General features: G+C 39.2%; 1 protein-coding gene across 1 annotated transcript in view; it reads right to left on the bottom strand.

The window, feature by feature from the left end:
* The window catches only part of UBAP2 (ubiquitin associated protein 2), a 113,600-nt gene extending 92,976 nt beyond the window's left edge, over nucleotides 1–20,624 (bottom strand). The window contains exon 1 of the mRNA XM_057724148.1: nucleotides 20,606–20,624. The gene's annotated coding sequence lies outside the window, so the exon portion shown is untranslated. The remainder of the gene's footprint in view (nucleotides 1–20,605) is intronic.
* Between the last annotated feature and the right edge of the window lie 497 nt (nucleotides 20,625–21,121).

The following is a 21,121-nucleotide window of genomic DNA, read 5'->3' as shown; positions in this document are numbered from 1 at the left end:
TCCTGCAGCTGTGGAAGCACGGAGTCCCAACCACTGGACCTGGAAGTCCTAACCACTGGAAGTCCCAATGACTAATAACATTAAAATTAAAAACTTCTATTCATGAAAAAGCATCTGGGCCTGTGAAAATACAAGCCATAAACTGGGAAATTTTTTATCAACATACATCTGACAAGAATTAGTATTTGGATTTTATCAATATTAAGAAATACTGGGGACTTCCCTGGAGGTCCAGTGGTTAAGACTTCGCCTTCCAATGCAGGAGGTGCAGGTTCGATCCCTGGTCGGGGAGCTAGGATCCCACATGCCTCCTGACCAAAAAACCAAAACATAAAAGAGAAGCAATATTCTAACAAATTCAATAAAGACTTTAAAAATGGTCCACATCAAAAAAAATCTTAAAGAAAAAAAAAGAAATACTAAGATGGATAAACAACAAGGTCCTAATGTATAGCACAGGAAACTATATTCAATATCCTGTAATAAACCATAATGGAAAAGAATATGAAAAAGAATATACATATGTAAAACTGAATCACTTAGTTGCACACTGGAAACTAACAACATTGTAAATCAACTACACTTCAATTAAAGAAAGAAGGGAGGGAGGCAGGAAGGTGGAAGGAAGGAAGGAAGACAGACTATGGGGAATTCCCTGGTGGTCCAGTGGTTAGGAGTTAGCTTTCACTGCTAAGGGCCCAGGTTCAATCCCTGGTCACTGGGGAACTAAGATCCCATAAGCCACTTGGTGCGGCCAAAAAAAAGAGAGAGAGAAATACTGTACTATGAAACAAGAAGCAAGAGCTGATCAGAACTTCACAGCAGATAAGTTTCTATCAAAGTCCATTTAAAATATACCAAAACAGGGACTTCCCTGGTGGTCCAGTGGTTAAGAATCCATCTTCCAATGCAGGGGACGCGGATTCAACCCCTGGTCCATGCACCACAACTAGAGAAGCCCATGCGCCAAAATGAAGACCCAGCACAGCCAAAAATAAAATATTCCAAAACAGATTACAGATTTCTAGGATTATAACACTTTTTATATGCTAACTTTCCTTTGAATTCTACAGTACATACATGCAATTCATATTTTAGCTTATCAATTCTCTATTTCTTCTATATTTAACTTGCCTTCCTAACCTTAAATCATAAACAAGACCAGAAACTTATTTTATTTTGTTCTGTTCCCTTCACTACTCAGTAGGTGTCAATGTAAGAGACACTTGATAAATGTGTTGAAATGATGTGATAGAAGCTGGTAACTTTTAAAAGTTAAGAATGACCTAAGAAAGACCAAATCACAACAGAAGCCAATGATTCCAAAAAAGAATACTACACGAATTGAATTCTGTTTTCGAAAACAATCAGTCACGAAGACCCCAAAGCAAGCACTCCCATGACATGAAACAATGTTCCCCTATTTATAAATCTTATACATCTCAGGTTAGTGAAATGACATTATACAAGCATTTCTAGTTATCTTTTGGACCTGTATATATTAAATTTAAAGAGAGGAGACTAACTATAATTCAGGATATTATTTCAGGCATCACAAGGAAAATTATGTCCTTGCAACCTATTTTAGCTAGAAAAGGTTTCACAAACTTTTTACTGAATTAGCTGTCCTAATATATATTTACCCATATATTTACTAATTTTCTTAATAGGTCCTGTTAACTGCAATATTAAAGGCCACAGGCATATTACTGCACTGCCTTTTACATACACTATAAATAGCAAATAACAAATTAACCAGAATATCTCACATGCCTAATAGGCTGGTTTAAAACTTTTTACTCTATTTGAATGTCTCTCACTATCAATACGAATACACTTTGCATCCTTTTTTGAGTTGAACAATTTTGAGTTAAACAATTTTGGGATTTTGTTGGTTTGGGTTTATTGTTTGACTGTATTATATAAACAAGCTTAATTGTTTTGTCATGATTATTTTAAGAGCTTCTTTGAGTTTAGTGTTCTCAGATATGAATATACACATACGAAACTGTCAAGCATCATACAAACGTGGAACATACTAGTATTTCTGAAGTAAAGAGACTACTTGATTATTTCTAAAATCACTTCGAGCACTAATACTCTATAATTCTATGATAAATATTCTAAAGTATAGCCAGTGGGAAGTTGTTGTATAACAAAGGGAGTCCAACTCGAGGATGGAAGATGCCTTAGAGGACTGGGACGGGGAGGGTGGGGGGGACTCGAGGAAGGGTGGGGGGGGGAGTTGAGGGAGGGAGGGAATATGGGGATATGTGTATAAAAACAGATGATTGAACTTGGTGTACCCCCCCAAAAATAATAAATTTTAAAAAAAAAGAAATATTCTAAAGTTAAGCATCCAACCGAAATCTGCCCTGCTGAGTGGCATTCCAAGGATATAATCTTTTTAAAAAAAATCATTTTTAGTTTACCCACAGATTTCAAAACCGCCTTTTTAATTAAATTATGTGATCCTTTTCTCATTCATCCTTAACTGTTTATTCCTCAGTGCCCCCATTTATGAAAATAAACTAGATACATTAAATATAACAAAATGAGAATTTCTTCTTACAGCAGTGCCATCTGGTGATGAAAATCTGCACATACAGAAATAAGCTAAATTGAATGGATGCTAAGATTGAGTTTTTTGATTTACAACAAAGACTTTTAGTCTTAATAGCCTTGCTATTACAACCAAATATTTAGATGTAATGTACCTGTATTCTCACTTGTCAATCAGAAAAATCATAAACTCCTTATGTTTCAAACTATAAAAAATTTACTAACTCACTGCCTCAATATAAACATTAAGACTATATCTCCATTCCAATCATTAACCCTCATTCCACATTTGACAATGAATAGGTGATTAAGTTATAAATAATGGCCTCCATTCCATGGTTAAACCAGAATAACTGCTTTGTGAAACATGAGAAGTGCATTGCTTACTTTATGCTTAAATATTGTTGTTTGGAAATAACCATTTTTCTCTTTTAATTAAGGTTCACTTCTCCAGGTTATATATTCATAAGCTATTACTATTAAAGTCCTTTGGCATAAATATCGCAAATAAGATTCATGCAAGAAAAAAATTTTTAAATAATATTGATGGCCCCGGCTTATGCTTCTAAGAATGCTTGCTTAAGCAAACTCAGGCTACCTCATTTTGTCACTATGGCTCGACACACTAAAACTGAAGTGTTTATTAAAAATGTCTTAATGCTTAAGATGTCCAGCAAAAAAAACTTCTGAAGATAAACCTGCAAGTTCACAGAGTAAGTAGAGGGGGAAAAAAGCGTTACTAAAAGCCTCTAGGAATAAAACAGAGCTCAGAAAACACAAAGTTATGTGTTATCAGAAAACAGGATGTATGATTCAACAGACAAATTTTCTTATATTTTATATAAAGCTTCTGGAGACAACTGAATTCATAAATCGAGGTAAAAAGCATAAGTTACCAAAATCATTATCAACATCCTTAAAAATTACCACCAGTGAACTGTGAAAATGAGTAAGTCATGGAAATTAGACTATAAAAATCAACAACTTTAGCATACTGTCATATGGGGAAATTCTATGTTGTCTTTTCTGGGAAACAAGCTCCGTGTAGTAAATGAGAGTGCTTCTCCAATAAGCACGCAGTTGCCAGACCACAGGAATTCAGTTTACACTTGTGTTCCATCCCCTCTATCACTCTCCACCCCCAAGAACTACTACCCTGGAACAGGTTCCAAGAGAATTCCTAGAATAGAAACAGACAAGAGCAAGAGATTCTAAAAATAATCCAGTAGAAACTCAAACATACATATCTCAGGTTCTTAGTGGCAGGAAGCACCAGGTTATTTCAATCTATACAACCAAATTTTAAAACCCATTTTAACCTCACATCACTCAAAGTAAATTAAGGATGTGATAGATTTTAACAGGGGTAAGAAATGTTACTACATTTTTAACTTCTTTAAAAACAAAATCAGCAAAATGCCATATAAAGCTTCCTAGGTTATCTAAAGTACAAAAATGCTCTTAAATTACTTGTAATATAAGGAAAGTAAACTAGCAGAATAAACCAACTTGATTAAAGTACAAAGACTTTCTCTGTAAAGGGACACTTTTAGAAAATGTTTTATTAACTGTTATTTTTTCATGGACTTTTTGTAGATAAGATACCTCAGTGAAACAGCCACATTTTCAAGTGTTCCAGAATTTGAGAATGAACTGGAAATGGTTAACAGCCACCTGCACTTCTATTAAAGTCTATATAAGCAAATACCACAAACATCATAAGAGGACCCTAACTAAAACTAGACATAAAAAAGACAAAAAAAAACATTGTTGGGGGACTTCCCTGGCGGACCAGTGGTTAAGACTCCAATCCAGGGGTGCGGGTTCAATCCCTGGTCAAGGAACTAGAACCCCACATGCCGTGCAGCAGGGCCAAAAAAATTTAAAAAACGTTGTTGGGTAAAAATTTATCTGAAAATCATATAAACTCTAACAGAAAAACAAGGATACATGTGATCATCCTGAGAAGTTAGAGAACACTTGATAATATGCTGAGAACTGTGAAGATTTTGGTGAAAGCATCAAGGGCTTTATTTAAGATAGTACCACAAAGTGTCAGCATTGGAAGCTACTTCTGAAACCACGAGGTTCACAAAGTATCTCATCTACAGCATCAAGGAAAAATTACATTCCAGAAACAGCAAAATGAATCTTTTTTTCCCCAATAGAATATAATTAACCCACACAACATGAATTACTTAATCAGCTAAGAGCTCAACTACCAAGAACAGAAGCAAGTCTCCATCAAGAATGCTCACAGAGGGGACTTCCCTGGCAGTCCAGTGCCTTAGACTCCGAGCCTCCACAGCAGGAGGCACGGTTTCAATCCCTGGTCAGGGAACTAAGATGCCACATGCTGCATGGCGCAGCCAAAAAAAAAAAGGCTCAGAGATGCTGTTTACTTGGTCCTGAGGCCAATGGTGCCAGGACTATCTCAGACTGGCAAGGATGGGTAGGGGGTCCTTCATCTGTTTTAAAGACTTATTCACTCATTCCCAATAGCCTGAAACCATTAAGTAATGACAATAATAATAGCAGCAAATGCATACTGTTTATCATGTGTCAGACACCACTAAAGTGCTTTATACATACAGAATTAAGTCTTTACCTTCCCAACAACACTCTGAAATACATACTAATACTACTCCCATTTTACGGACAGGAAACTAAGACATACAAAGATTCATAGCTAATAAGTGGTAAGGCCAAGATTCAAACCCAGGCCACCTGGTTCCACAGTCTGTGTTCTTACCCACTATGCTATGCTGCAAGCATATATATCAATTATAGATATACAACAGACTCCAACTCACCTTCTTCTTCAAGACAACATAACTTCTGTTGGCATCACCTGCATAACTCATACCTGATGCAAAAGGTCTGGTTCTGGGTCAGAATCTCACCTAGCTTCTCAGACTTTTAGATACCCACAGGTGCTCCCTTGGCTATCTACTGTAATGTTTTGTTACTAGTTCTGTTTCATTATTTTTATTTAACTTCTAATATGTGTTCTTGCTTTTTCTATTAAGAAAATACACATTATTCTCAACCTTTTTCTGCAGAGGAAATTCATTTTTTCATTCCTGCAGAAAACAACACTGGTTTATATTAAGAACCTCAACAAATCTGGGAGGTCCAAAGCAGCCAGCAAGAAGTGTACATCCCCAACTCAGGAGAGAATAAGGCAGCTACCGTGCCAAGGAACTCTAGTATGAGACCTAATTCCACACAGCTGAACTGCTTGTGCCCTGTGTGCCAAGAGCTGACCAAGCTGATACTTTTATTCTCCACAGCTGCTGAGGGCAGGGTCAGGCCTCAAGCAGTTGGTGGACAAGGTTAACTCCCCTACACCCAGGCTTAGCTGACAATGTTATCTGCTATGCTCTACATATAATCTGCCCACAGAAAAGATGAGGGCTGATGAACCCTTGAACATTATAGGACATAGGGGAGAAAAAGTACTTAATTGCCTATGGCTGCTTCCATACAACTGTCCCACTCCTACACTGCTAATTTCTTGGTTCTAAACACTTATCTTTAACCAAGACCCTAGTTCAGCAGCTACCTTATGATTCTTTGCCCTCCTATCCCTTGAGAAGTCCCTCGTTGTTCAGGACCAGTCTTAACCCCTTCTTCCAACAGCCCTTTCTCTAAAAAAAGAGGGGGGGAGCGGTTCAGACTTCCCTGGCAGTCTAATGGTTAAGACTCCATGCTTCCAAAGCAGGGGGCTCGAGTTTGATCCCTGGTTGGGGAACTAGGATCCCACATGTGTCTCAGTGCAGGGGGAAAAAGTGTTTAAAAAAGGGGGGGAGTTGGAAGGGGTACCTATACTATACAGCATTTCAGAAGACCTACAAGTTATAATACTGTACTTTTTATTTAGATTGCATTCAAACAAGCACTCCCCAGATAATACCAAGATGTTACCTTCATTAGAGGGTTACCACACCATAGACAAAGACTAATAATAAAGGGTCTGGTTTTTTTAAATTAAAAACGAAAAACAAAAAAACCACACAACTTAGACTGGAACTAGATTAAAATAGAATTTCTATAAATTATCCACTACCAGAATATAATATTAATGGCTTTCTCACAAATTCAGTAATAATTCTTGCTAAACACAGACACATTTTTTTTCTTGCTCTACTTATATCAGACTCTGTTCACCTTCCTATGTATTATTCTCTGGTCTTGCGCCCCCAGAATTAGTATTCACCCACATATACAGTGATACATCTACAGAGTCTGCTTTCTAAGTTCCAACAAGGAATTACTATATACCCATTATCTTCTAATAAACATAATCTGCAAAAATACTGAATCACTACACTGAAATTAACACAATATTGTAAAGCTACTATACTTCAATTTAAAAGAAAAGGAGAAAGAAATTACTAGATAACTATGCTATTATCTCCTGCCATGTTCTGATCCTGTGGTTGCACAGTGGGCCTAAGGAACCAACAGAATGGTGAAACCAGTAAAAGAGGAGCCCAGAAAAACTGCTACTCCATGAAAACACTAGAAAGTCAACCCAGATCTGTCAGCTTACTCATGACCTAAATGTGCCTTTCTATCCATGTTCAAATGTTAATAGTGATGATATCTCCGGAAACATCAGGAATTTCCCATCACCAAATAAAGTTTAAGACTCTGGAATAGTGGATCACCATCCACCATCATCCCCCAGTGCATATAGTACAATCACTTGAGAAACTTCTAAAAAATGAAACCAGGTCCTATTAAAATCAGGCTGCTCAGAATAGGTAAGACCCAGACATTTATATTCTTTTTTAAAGTTCTCCAAGCAGTTCCTAAAAAGTTAAACAGAGTTACCATATGACCAAGCAATTCCAATCCTAGGCATACCCAAGAGAATTGAAAACATATATTCACCCAGAAATGTTCACATGGAATGTTCATAAGCAGCATTAGTCATCATAGTCAAAAAGCAGAAACAACCCAATGATGAATGGGTAAACAAAATATGATATAACCATATAATGAAGTATTATTTGTATTATTCACATACTAAAAGGAATAAATTTCTGATAAAAACTACAACATGGATGAACCTTGAAAACATTGCGGTAAGTGAAAGAAGCCAGTCACAAAAAGACCACATATGTATACCGTATTATTCCATTTATATGTAACGTCAAGAAGAGGCAAACCCATAGAGACAGAAAGTAGATTAGCAGATGGGATCAGGAGAGAATGGGCAGATTGCTAATGGGAATGGGGGTCTTCATTTTGGGATGATGAAGATGTTCTAAAAATAGTGATGTTCGCACAACCTTGTGAATATACTAAAATCCACTAAATTGTATACTGTAAAGGATGAATTTTTATACTATATAAATTACACATCAATTTAAAAAAAATCAAGCTCTCCAGATTTCTGATGTGCAGCCAGGATGTCAAACCACTATGCTGGAACAGTGGTTTCTCAAAGTGTGGTGTCTGGACCAGCAGCATCAGCATCACATGAGAACTTGTCACAAATGCAAATTCCTAAGGCCACCCCAGACCTACTGAATCAGAAATGTTTAAACAAGACTTGATGCACGATAAAGTTCGAGAATTGCTCCCCTCAAAGAACCTCAGATGAAAACTTTGATCCTGCTGGTTCACATAGAAAGACGAGAAAGCTGCAAAAAGCATAATTTCGTTTTATTTTTTTACCCGTAACAGTCATACAGTCACACAAAGTTCCAAAACACACTGAAAAGTGGGGGAAAAAAATAAAACCACCACCTGTAGTTCCACCACCCCAAAATTACTGTTAATAGTTTAGTGAAGAGCCTTCCAGTGTTTTCATTTGTTTTGCATCATTGTAATCCACGAGAAATGATATCATACTTTTATCACAGAACATTAACATATAAACTATTATGTAAGAGCAAGGTAGCATTATGATTACAGCACCTCAATTACACTGTTCAGCTGATAAGTTAGGTATATTATGGGAATCTGAAAGAAAGTTCTTCAGGGGCCAAAATGTTTTTGGCTCCAAGTTGTTTTGATATAATTGCCTTCTAAAATGCGATACCTCTCTTCCTTGGCAAATACAGTACAATAAACATGATTTAAGTTTTTCTGATTCTACATCAGTTATTTTAACCATGTGATGGGTAATGTGAGGAATTAGTATGAACTATTCTAACTTCAGGACATACCTAGGAACTTGCTTTCCTAAATAAATTTGTCATATTATTATCTTCCTGTCCTTGGCCTCTTTCTCAAAAGTGGCAGCACCTACATATCTGCATGACTTCTGGGCACCATAGTATGGCCATATGCCAAAAATAATTTCTGAACTCAAGGACAATACAATCTTTCAGGCTGTTTCCTTGTCATTTGTTTTAAAATCATCTGCATTGTTTTTAACCACTGATTCACTGTCTTTGCGGCGGGGGGCCCACACAACGATAACAGCTTTCCACTCAAGTCTTATACAGAATAAGTCGCTTCGCTTCTTGATTTTCCGCAAGTTGTTCTATGGTAGCTTGAATTAAGAGACAATCTCACCTACCCGTAAGCACCCACTGATGTTAGTGTTCATTATATGAGGCACAAAAACAAACAAACAAAAACAGAAAAAAAAAAAGAGGAACCTCCCTGGTGGTCCAGTGGGTAAGATTCCACACTCCCAATGCAGGGGACCCAGGTCTGCTCCCTACTCAGGGAACTAGATCCCGCATGCATGCCACAACTAAGAGTCAGCATGCTGCAACTAAGGAGCCCGCATGCCACAACCAAGACCCAGCACAGTGAAAATAAATAAACAAATAAATAAGAAAAAAGAAATCCTATTTCTTAAGTATTACCAAAAAGTGGTAATAAACTGACAACTGAATGTTCCCATCTCAAATTCTCCTATCCCTAACCTTAGGTTGACTTGGCTCGTCCACAATCGTGTGCAGCTGCATTTATCCCCACCTATCAAGTGAAGTCTCAGAGTCGTCAGAACAGGATACACGTAATGCCAACAATAGTCTTAGTCTGTGATGAAGACTGAAACATATTTTTGTAAATTTTTTGCCTTCACACCCTCACTCCAATTCTGCCACCACCCTTCAGCTCCCATCCACCAGAACAAGGTTAACTTCTCACTAGTTGCTGGAAAGGGATAAGAAAAGAAGTCGCCTTCTCCCTTTGGGTTATTTCCTCTTCCTAAGACCCAGTCATAAAGGGGAAGGTGTGGCGCTATAGGCTAATTTACTTCACCATTCTTGGGGATACAAGTTCAATAAGTCAAACCTTTCTTTTAGTCAAGCCATATTGACCAGAACCAGTTACAGATTTTTGATTCTCGATACTCTAAGCCAAAACATTATCTTAAACTGTAACGTCAGTTTAACTCTTGCTTCTTATTCTCAAGCACAGAAAAGCCATTAACAATACTCAACAAAGGAAAATCTCCAAACTCTCCAAGACATGAAGAGAACTTTAGGAAATATCCCTATTCAACAACATTCAAAATATTGCCTAGTTCATCTCATAATTACTTAAAAGTTTTAATCCATTATCTCATATTAATTTACTGTTCTGGTTTTTTGGGCAAAGCGTCACCGCTGCTAACCACTCTCATACAGTAATCACTTTTACTGCTAAAACTGGTTAACTCCCAACTATACTTTCACAACAGACAAAATTTTACAAATCTTCGATTCTTTCTACTTTTTTGATCGAAGCTTAAAGTTTATTACATTACAAATTTTCAATTCTTACTGAAAACAGATAAAATATTTCAAGGTACTCTCATTTTCCACATCTCTGCACAAATCATTTAAACATTTGGCACTCAATTGTTACAAATACACAAATATTTCACAAATGATTTAAAAGGTTCAGTATACCCATTATTAAGCTATCTGAAAACAGCTACATCATAAGCCAAGAATATAAACACTAATTTTTTTTAAGTACTTCACACCCACAGCTTTTCATTACAGTTCTTCAATTGTCCTCAAATATCCAAGATACAAAGTCTTGAATTGTTTGGCTTAAAAAAAAAAAAAAAGCATCTTTGTTTTATTCTAATGTCATCCTTATTGTTTCACTGATGCTAAAAGCAACTTTTTAAAAAATGTCAGTTACTTGAAGAATGTATCTATCAAAACACAGTCATGCAATCCATTTAAATGTTAACACACCTGTCACTTATGCACCAGGCTCAGTTTTCATTCAAACCAAATACAAAATTCCTTAATAAGGAAATCTCCTACGCCTATATTGAGAAAATACTCCATATCCTTTTCCTTCTCACAGGGATGTGCATAAAAACCTTTTCAACTATTCTCTACATCCAGATTAATTTCAAAAACAATGGCTTAGAAAAATTACCTTCCAAGTACTCTTGGAAACTGCATGTTCTATTGTGTAAGCAATGACTACGTAAGCTGTATTTCCCAAAAAGAATACACTCACTGCTACCATTTCCTCACTAAACATCTTCTTAACTTTCAGTCTGGTTTCTATCACCCTACCACTCCAAAAGAAGGAAAGATACTATTTCCCCAGGTCACCACTGACTTCCACATAATTGTCAAACCTTTTTTTTCATTCTTTCACCTGTCTCTGGCATACAACACATTGTATAACTTTTTCCCTTGGCTTCTCAGACACAACACCATCTTAGTTCTTTTGTTCTCAAATCCTCGGTGGCATCACAACTTTCTCCCACCCCCGAAACATAAAAGTGCTCAATTCTCAAGCACGTTCTCCCTTCCCACAGAAATTTTATGTCTTACTGGCATCAATAATTACCTCCAACTTAAAAGCAAAAGCTAAAAACTATGTCTCTCCAGAGATTCAGCCTCCATGTAACTGCCTATTAGACAGTTACACCTATAACGGAATTCATTCAAAACCTCATTTGAAGATTTCCAAAATTTTCCAAGTAACCAATAGCACTTTTCATATGTTCCAGAGCTCAAAACCTTTAGCCATTATTTTAATGCACCATTTCTTCCTATACCCATTTAAGTAATAAAGGATTTAAGGCCTTAATTCTATGTCTTCTCTTTCATTCTCTCTGCCATCAACTCACTACAGGTACCTGAATTAAGACTCGTTGTACTTAAAGCCTCAAAGGTTGTAAGAAGTTTTAAGGTACCTTTATCAACTAGAACCTGTCTGCAGCCTGTTAGGAACTGGGCCACACAGCAGGACTCGAGCGGCGGGCCAGGGAGGGACGTTTCATCTGCCACTGCTGCCCCCCCACCCCCACCCCCCCCATCGCTTGCATTACCACTTCAACCATCCTACCCCCATCATTCACCCCCCCCAACCCCGACTCCCAACGAAAAATTCCCGTCTTCCATGAAACTGGTCTCTCCCAGTCTCTCGTGCCAAAAAAGTTGGGGATTGCTGAACTAGAATATCAATAATTGCCTCTCTCTACTTCACTGGAATGTCACGCCCTTATTTATCGTACCTGTCTGAACTATCTTAATTATGAAACTGATGCCAAAGTGGAATGTTTAATCTTTTAGAATATTGCTAAACTCCATCAACTTCTGTTCACAAACCACCAACCATCACAAATAAATATAAGGTCTTTACTCCTTTCTGATCCCTACACTTTGATCAAACTAGCCTTGTCATTCTCCCAAATTGCACCTGCTTTTTTGTTTTCTTTTTTGCCTCCACCCTCCACAGACCTGTTTCCTCAACAGCATACTGAACATACCCCCATTTTCTCTCATTTTCTGTCCTTCAAGGTAAACAGCAATTATTCTGCACTTGATGTCCATAAGAACTTCGCGGTGTTTTAGGGTCACTTAACAATATATTAAACAGCCCTAGTTAATAGCAGTTTGAGTTCTTAAGTGTAATTTTATAGCCTTCCTCTGTCACTCTTCTAGGGTGTGCTGGTGTGCTATCAGTTGCCGCTTCTCAGCGTTATGTGCCTGACCTTCCTCACAGGATGCGCTTAAATTGGCAGAGGGCTTAGAGACCAGCTCACCACGCTAATTAGAACAGCAAGTAAAATCAGAATGAAGAAACTAAAGCAAAGGCAGGTGTATTGTTTTTTCTCTTTTAAACCACAGAAGTCAAGTAAAACCAAACCAGTGACTAAACCCTAATATATAAAACAGATAAAAGTGAAATGGGTCTAGTGGAACCAGGCACAGGAGTTCAAGGGCCCCACCTGCCTATCCATCCCTCATTCCCCAGCCAGTACAAAACTCCAGCCTTATGTACCACAAATGTGGACACTGTTTGTCTTATCAGCTAGCACTTAGCAGTATTCCTGATAGCAGTATTGCACACAGGTAAAGCAGTACAGTATTGTGATTAAGAGCACAGATTTGGAAGTCACACAAATTACTAGATTAAGTAACCTTGACCATTTTACTCTTTCTCAAGCCTGTGAAGAACACCAAACAAGATAATGTACCTCAAATGCTTAGCCTAGATCCTAACAGCTGCCATAAATGGTAGCAACTATAGGATTAATGTACACTGACCACTTTTTTTTTCTGTTGATTCTATTGTAAAATACATTTATTTAAACAATTCAAATAACTTTATTGAGGAATAATGAATATTGTAAAGTTTACCCTTCTTAAGTGTACAATTCAATGATTTTTAGTATTTACGAATTCCCTTGGAATCCCAAGGGGAAAAGTACAGCTATCACCACAGGCCAACTGTCACTCCAACAAAATCCTTTGTGACACTGGTCATTTCTTTGTCCCACAGGCGGCTAGACCATCAGAGTATATAAATTGGTTCATGGTATGCTAGCTACATCCCATTACAGCTGGGATCTTCTGGTAAAGTGAGATAGCATTAAAACAATTAAACAGTTTAAACTGCCTTTAAAAAAAAAAGGAAAGTTCTTCTGTGACAATAAAATAGTAAATGGCCTACTTTAGCTAACAAGGATTTTATTCCTGTTACCACTACCTGGATTGTTCTGTAATATACAGGGGTATTTTTTTTCACCATTACCTTAGCACTCCCAATCACAAGGAATTAAAAAGGTACTAAATAGGACTTCCCTGGTGGCACAGTGGTTAAGAATCCACCTGCCAATGCAGGGGATGTGCTTCAATCCCTGGCCTGGGAAGATCCCACATGCCGTAGAACAGCTAAGCCCGTGCGCCACAACTACTGAGCCTGCACTCTAGAGCCCGGGAGCCACAACTAATGATGAACACACGCTCCACAACTACTGAAGCCCGCACGCCTACAGCCCGTGCCCCATAACGAGAAGTCACCGCAATGAGAAGCCCGCACACCGCAACGAAAAGTAGTCCCGGCTCTCCGCAACTACAGAAAGCCCGAGCGCAGCACAGCAAAGACCCAACACAGCCAATAAATAAAAATAAACTAATTTTTGTTTGGGGGGGTACACCAAGTAAATTAATTTAAAAAAAAGAATAACTTTGTTTCTTTTACTAGTTGCTACAAAGGAAATACCAATTCAAGGCCAAACAAAAGATACAATAATATGGAGCTCCAAATAACAGCAAATTCCAATAAAACTTAATTATGAACACAAAATTCAAAATGTTTTAACAAAAGAAGCAATTTTAATTTCAAGAATTTGCCCATAATTGATCCTATATGAAGAACCCAGGCAAAGTAAGGCTCAGACTCCCAATACCTCAAGGAAGCCTTGCCTAATACCTGGAATCAACTGTAAGTGCTTTCCTCTGTCACTCCCAGCAGCATCCTGATTCCTAACTGCCCTGTTTGTCTCCCCACTACAGTTAAGCACCTAGAGAATAGGGACAGTGCATTATTCATCTATCCTTAGCACCTCACAGTTGCTCACAAGTAGCAACAATAAATCATTGTTCAAGTAAACACCTGTATAGTAGCCTATATCATTAACAACAACAACAAAAAACTGTCATTCAGACCTAAATAAAGTGCCATGAGACATCTATAAATGTAATAGTTTGGCTTCATTCCCACACATCATAAAGTAACTTTCATAAGTGTTTCAAAACCTGGGGTGGGCAAAGGAGTAACAGGATACACAAAACACTTTCCCTCTTCCAATGGTCCAACAAAGTTACACTTATCCTATAATAAATTGCAATTTACTTAACTTTTGCAAGAATTATCTTAACTAAGTAACAGCAGTAGTTACCTCTTGCTTATCAGATGATGTGACTGGCAGTTACATATGATAAATAATTGAGAAAATAATCACTTAAGAAACGGATAATCATTCAGTAGTGTACTTCACTGACAATACCTAAAAAGGGTAAATCAGAAACCCTGATTGAATAGGGAGTTATAAAAGACATTTTGTAAACAAGTGAGAAAATCTGAATGTGGATTTATATCAGGTTTTGTTGACATCACACATTATTTTTGAATAATTATTCACTTTCCTAGGTTTAATAATGTTATTGTGGCTATTTGTAAGAGAAGCTTTTTTTTTGTAAAAAGACACTTGCTAAGGAAATATGTAGTCATAAATGTCAAGATATTTGCATTTTACTTTTGAATCATTTAGCCTCAAAAAAAAAGTGCGGAGTATATGCAGAAAAGAATGTGGCAAAATATTAAGTAGTAACTCTAGTTCAAAGGTATACATCACACTCTTTCAGCTTTTACAGATTTGAATTTTTTTTTTAATTTGAGAAAACCAAACAGAAAAAAAGAATTAAAACTGAAAAAGAACAGGAAAACAATAAACACCAGGCAAGTATAACACCATATGGCACAAATATATCCAAAACATCCATAATTACCAAAAATATGAATGGTCTCCATGCTCCAGTTAGAAGTTGGCAGGTTGCATTAACAAAACAAAATCCAGCTGTGTGGTATTTATAAAAGATCTATCTACAACACCCCCACTAGAATTGGCTAAAACTAAAAATTAAAGCAATACCAAACATTAGCATGGATGTGGAGCTCTTCCCCATTCAGTCTTGAGAATTAAGTTCTGATGCCTAAGGTATCCACTGTATGTAGGAATTAAATTCTTCCTTAGGTGTCTAGAGTGATACTATGTAACATCCTCAAGAGAACTGAGAAAAGAGTCACTCAACTGTCTGTGTTCTATGGTTCAAATGAGGAGACTAATTAAGAATGAGGGTACAACACTATGGAAAATAGTTTGGGATTACCTAGTAATGTTACACACACCCCACAAACATCCCAAAAATTCTAGTCTTGGTTATATACAGTCTCAGCAAATTAGTTTACTGTACTTATTTTCAGATGGGGTGTAAATGTTCACAAGGAGAACCAGTATCATTTTTAATCACAAAAAACTGGAAATGAGGGAATTCCCTGGTGGCGCAGTGGTTAAGAGTCTGCCTGCCAATGCAGGGGACACGGGTTCTACCCCTGGTCGGGGAAGATCCCACATGCCACAAAGCAACTAAGCCCGTGCACCACAACTACTGAGCCCATGCGCCACAACTACTGAGCCCACATGCCACAACTACTGAAGCAAGCACACCTAGAGGCATGCTCTACAACAAGAAAAGCCACCCCAGTGAGAAGCCCAAGCACCGCAATGAAGGGTAGCCCCTGCTCACCATAACTAGAGAAAAGCCTGCAGGCAGCAACAAAGACCCAACACAGCCAATAAATAAATAATAAACAATTTTTTAAAAAACTGGCAATGAGACAAACATTCATCACAATAGAATAAGATGTAGCGTATCCTTACAATGAAATACCATACTAGTGAAAATGATGGAGAGTTTTAAGAATCAATATGGATGAATCTAAAACATGTAAAAGGAGTATCAAGATTGAAAATGGGCAATAGTAAACTATGTATTGTTAATGGATACATATCAAGTAAAAATTATTCTAAAAAATAATGCCAAAATACAGGGTAACAGTAACCCCTGGGAAAGAGAAAAAGTAATACCTTAGGAGATGGAATACACAAGAGGTTTTTAGGTAGCATTAATGTTCCATTTCTTGGTTGGTCATTTTATCCTTGTTCTTGAAAACTCTACAAGTGTTTTTCTACCTCATACACCTCCTTTGGTATGTATTATATATTTTTCAATAAAAAAATCAGTAAGTATGCAAAGTATGATCTCACTTTTTAAAAAGTATATACTTTATATAGGGGAAAAAAGGATTTATACTAAAATGTTAAACCATGTCTTTTTATTCAAATTTTCTAAAATGTATTTTCTTACGTAAAATAGTGCCAGCAAGCCTGACCCAAAAAACAACCTTAAAATGGAAATTTGTAAATTAACTTGAAAAGAGAGGAGGAGGAACTGGTTTGGTCTAGAGAACAACTTAAAGTTAGGCTTGTCAATCAATCCTAAAGCCAGTCACTTTTTTCCTATTTCAGTTAAACTTACATTTCTTAAGTCCACTTATTCTCTTGTTTATGATCTGACAATGATAAACACTATTATCAAATGAAAAATTCCACCTTTCAAAGAGCACACATACCAGCTGGGTAGACATGCACATTACAGGTAGCACCATACACCTTCTCCAAGCCCATGAGAATGCAAAGATGTTGCTTGCTTGGGAAACAAAATGTTATGGTGGCAAAGAGTCAGAATGAATACAGCCTCCTAAGATGAGATCTGAGTGTTGAGCGTTGTTGTATATGGGTGAAGGCACAGAAGAAGGAAAAAGAGAGAGAGAGAGAGAACAATGAAAAGAGAGAAATAAGAGGAAAACAGAAAGGAGAAGGATGGGACTGGAAAGAATTAAGGAAGGCAGAGAGGGAGAAAGACATTAATAGTAAGAAGCAACTCTGAGCTTCCAAAAGTCTCCATAGGTAGGTATATCTAGGACTGATCTGATGAAAAGATTAAGACGTAAAAATTTTTGAGTAAATAGTAAAGCACTAAAGTATTATTGGGGGAATTCCCTGGCAGTCCAGTGGTTAGGAGTTTGTGCCTCTACTGCAGAAGGCATGCGTTCAATCCCCGCTTGGGGACCTAAAATCCCACAGGCCGCAACACAGCCAAATAAATTAATAAAGTATTATTGTGTTTGTACAGCATAACTCTAAAATGAGTAAGTTCCCATGTGACATCTTACTTAAAAAGTTAATAACACAAGAAACAAAGTTACAGCAACAGGTCTAAATCCAAATGAAATTCTCTACAAATCCTTGAAAATAGTATAATAAAATTTTTGACCTAATCAAGTATACATTCTATTATTTTTAGAGTTTCAAATGAAGAAAAACAAGTAACACATTCCTAACAACCTTTAAAAGTAGAGCACTGGGACTTCCATGGTGGCACAGTGGTTAAGAATCTGCCTGCCAATACACAGGACAAGGGTTTGAGCCCTGGTTAGGGAAGATCCCACATGCCGCAGAGCAACTAAGCCTGTGTGCCACAACTACTGAGCCATTTCTCTTTTTTTTCCCCTAAAAGGAGAATGGAGATGACTTGAAGTAAGGCAAAGAGAGGTAGGTAGGCAGAGAAGCAGCTCTATCAGAGCTCCACATCTCACCAACCAACACAACCAGTGCCATACTACTTAGCTTTTAAAGGACACCCCATATACTCAAATTAACAACTAAGAGCTGATAATTGCTGACTTACACGCTGCCTCACAAGGAGAAATAAAATAACATAGATTTGTTTAAAAGCAAAGGAACTTCACAACCTGTTAATTCATGCAGACCACTTCTTTTGATCAGGCATTAATCCTTTATAATACACTTACACCCCGCTCCAAAAGTGTCATATAACAATAACAACAAAATCTTAACAGTGAGTTGTCATTAATAAAAAAAAAGGACTGGGGAATCAACACTTCAAAAGTAAAGGCTGGACTGCTAACGCAGGGGACACAGGTTCAAGCCCTGGTCTGGAAAGATCCCACACACCACAGTGCAACTAAGCCCATGTGCCACAACTACTGAGCCCATGCGGCGCAACTACTTAAGTCCGTGCACCTGGAGCCTGTGCACCGCAACAAGAGAAGCCACAGCAATGAGAAGCCCCTGCTCACTGCAACTAGAGAAAGCCCACGCGCAGCCACAAAGACTCAACTCAGCCAAAAATAAAAAATAAACTTAAAAAAATTAAAAAGTAAAGGCTTCACTTCAGACCACTTCAAACCTTCAAGACTGGTTTATACTCCCAATGTGTCGTTTATACTCAAGGGAGTGGAGACAGCAACCAGTTCCCATCAAAACACAATACTGAAATAAACCCATTCTCCTCCATGTTCTCCTACCAATTCTCACAGAACAATAAAAGTCACTCCAGCTAATACCAAGAGACACTCCTGGTGAGCACTGCACAGGCTGCACCAGTTACCAGGAAAGGGAAGCAGAGGTGTTATTGTTGTTCCAGCCTGGTTCTAAAGGCAGCTCCATGTGACTACTGCTGGTCCAGCCCACATTTAAAGAAAGAGGGCCAGAGGAAACCAGAGCAGCAGGAAACAGGCAGGAGGAGCAATTACCACAACCTTTTCCCATAGCCTCATTCCCATGCCACCACTTCCAGTCATATTTCAATCATAACAAAAATCTCCCTTCTCTCAATCGTTTTCTTAATTATCGAAGGTCAGAAACACATGGAAGTGGACGGAGAAAATCAGAGCTGTGAACAAGCAGGTGGGGGGAAAATCTCACCATACACGTGAACTAGCCTTAAGGAGGAAAAATCAGGAGGAACACACTGGAAGCAAGCAGAACAGTAGTGTGGGGAAACTAATCACTTCTGCTTAATGATAAGTGAAGACTCCACAGCAACAGCACTAACCAAGGGGCTCTGCAGGTAGGTAAGAGATGCCGGTGCACTGGAAGACCCTACATCTCCAGAGAGTGGAATTTATTCCCTTTCCTGACGCAACCACCCCCCCAAGAGTCATCCAATCCCTAGGATATAGGAGAGCTTAGGTATTACGTCCACCTTCCTTCGACTTTTATGAGACAAACTGACACTAAAAATTATGAATGTACAATTCATCGTGAAAACTGAGGAACACACTAACTACTGACATACCCCTTGGCTTAAAAATTACTATCATAATCGAAGAGAAAATATACAATACCCGGGTGCACCCAGTGAATTACATGCCCTTCAAATAAAAGATGACCTTTGGATACCTTATGGAGACCTTTAAAAGCTCTCAGCTGTTAGGGCACACAAAGGCAGAAGACAGTAAGCCTAAATACCGGTAGAGACACCTTGGATACAAGTAGAAACAATATCCAACAGAGGTGGAAGTAAGCTACAGGATTATGGCAAACAGGAAATAACAGGAATGATGATGGAATCAACTCCTAGAAAGAACAAGGATAAGAGGCCAGAGTAGTGAGACTAACGATGGCACCTGAGACGCCTGGACAACTAATTAGATAAAAAAAAACCCAGGGGAAAAGGTGCGAAAGCTGAGTGGGAAAGTGATTCAGCGGCAAAGAAAACTGAGATGCAATGCACCACTGAAAGAATAACATTTGGAATATTATAAAAGAGAGCGCTTTAGTTTTCAACGCCCCTCTCAAACCTACACTAGAGAACAACTGTGCCACAGCCAGACCACAGAAACTAGGTCCGAGGAGGAAAACTGAGTCCCAAGTGTCTGACACCAAAGCCTTCCAGAGTGAGAAGTAGAACTGAACTATGCCTCCGGGTAGCCGGGAAAGCCTAGAGAGCGCACAAGTTGGGCTCTGAGATGTTCAGTCCCAGAACTAGCGACAGGCGTGAAAGCGGAAAGGTGGTCAGCGACTGCGTGGCGCGGGAGCTCGGGAGGACAGGCAGGGAAGGACCACAGTGGAAGAGAAAACCACACCCTCCAGGGCAGAAACCCGAAGGGGGGAGGGGAGGCGCCCCCTGGGGCTGGGTGGGGCCGGGCCGACAAGGATCTGGGAAGGCAGGAAGGAGCACACGACAACCCGCAGGGGAGAGGAAGGACAGCACCCAGGCCTGGGCAAACTGAGGGCGCATGAAGCCGGCGAGGCACGCTCGGCCCGATCTCACGGTGGGCGCCGGGACAGTATGAAGGGCTTTGGAGGAAAAAAGAGCTGGACCCAGGACTGCCAAGCGCAAGCTGCGGCGCTCAGGGACCTGGAATGCGGAAGGAGAGAGAGAGTGCCAATTACCGCTGCCGCTCTCGCCGGACTCGGGACCCGCCGCCACCGCCGCCGCTCGTTACCTGCCAATGTGCCTCTTACAAAGCGGCGGCGGCGGCAGAGGCGGCCCGGGCCGTCACGTGACTCCCGCGTCACGGGCGAAGGAGGAGCCACTACACGTACGTAGCCCTCCGCGCAGCTCATCAGCCCGCCCACAGAGCGCGTCTCTTCCTGTAGCCGCCCCCCACGCCCAGCGGGCGAGACCAACACCTCCGAGGTAGGGGGAGGCACACGGATGGAGTCAGCAAGGGCGAGTTTACGGAATTTCTCCTACTCGGAGTTATCAGGGACGTACTACCCACCGCCTCCAGCACGCCCACAAGAGCAGCTCGTTGTCGCTCTGTGATGACCTCACAAGGCACCACAGGTCGCTCCCCTGCGGCCGCCTTCCCTTCATCACGTGATATGGTCCAACCACTCAAGACAACCCTAGCTTCCCATACGCTGTGCGAGGCCGCTACGACTCCCAACCTGCTGCACAGCAAA

This window comes from Hippopotamus amphibius, chromosome 2 (assembly GCF_030028045.1).
Source record: "Hippopotamus amphibius kiboko isolate mHipAmp2 chromosome 2, mHipAmp2.hap2, whole genome shotgun sequence".
In the NCBI taxonomy this organism is placed as follows: domain Eukaryota; kingdom Metazoa; phylum Chordata; class Mammalia; order Artiodactyla; family Hippopotamidae; genus Hippopotamus; species Hippopotamus amphibius.
The sequence above is the reverse complement of the archived record's forward strand: the minus strand, read 5'-3'. Positions and strand labels throughout refer to the sequence as shown.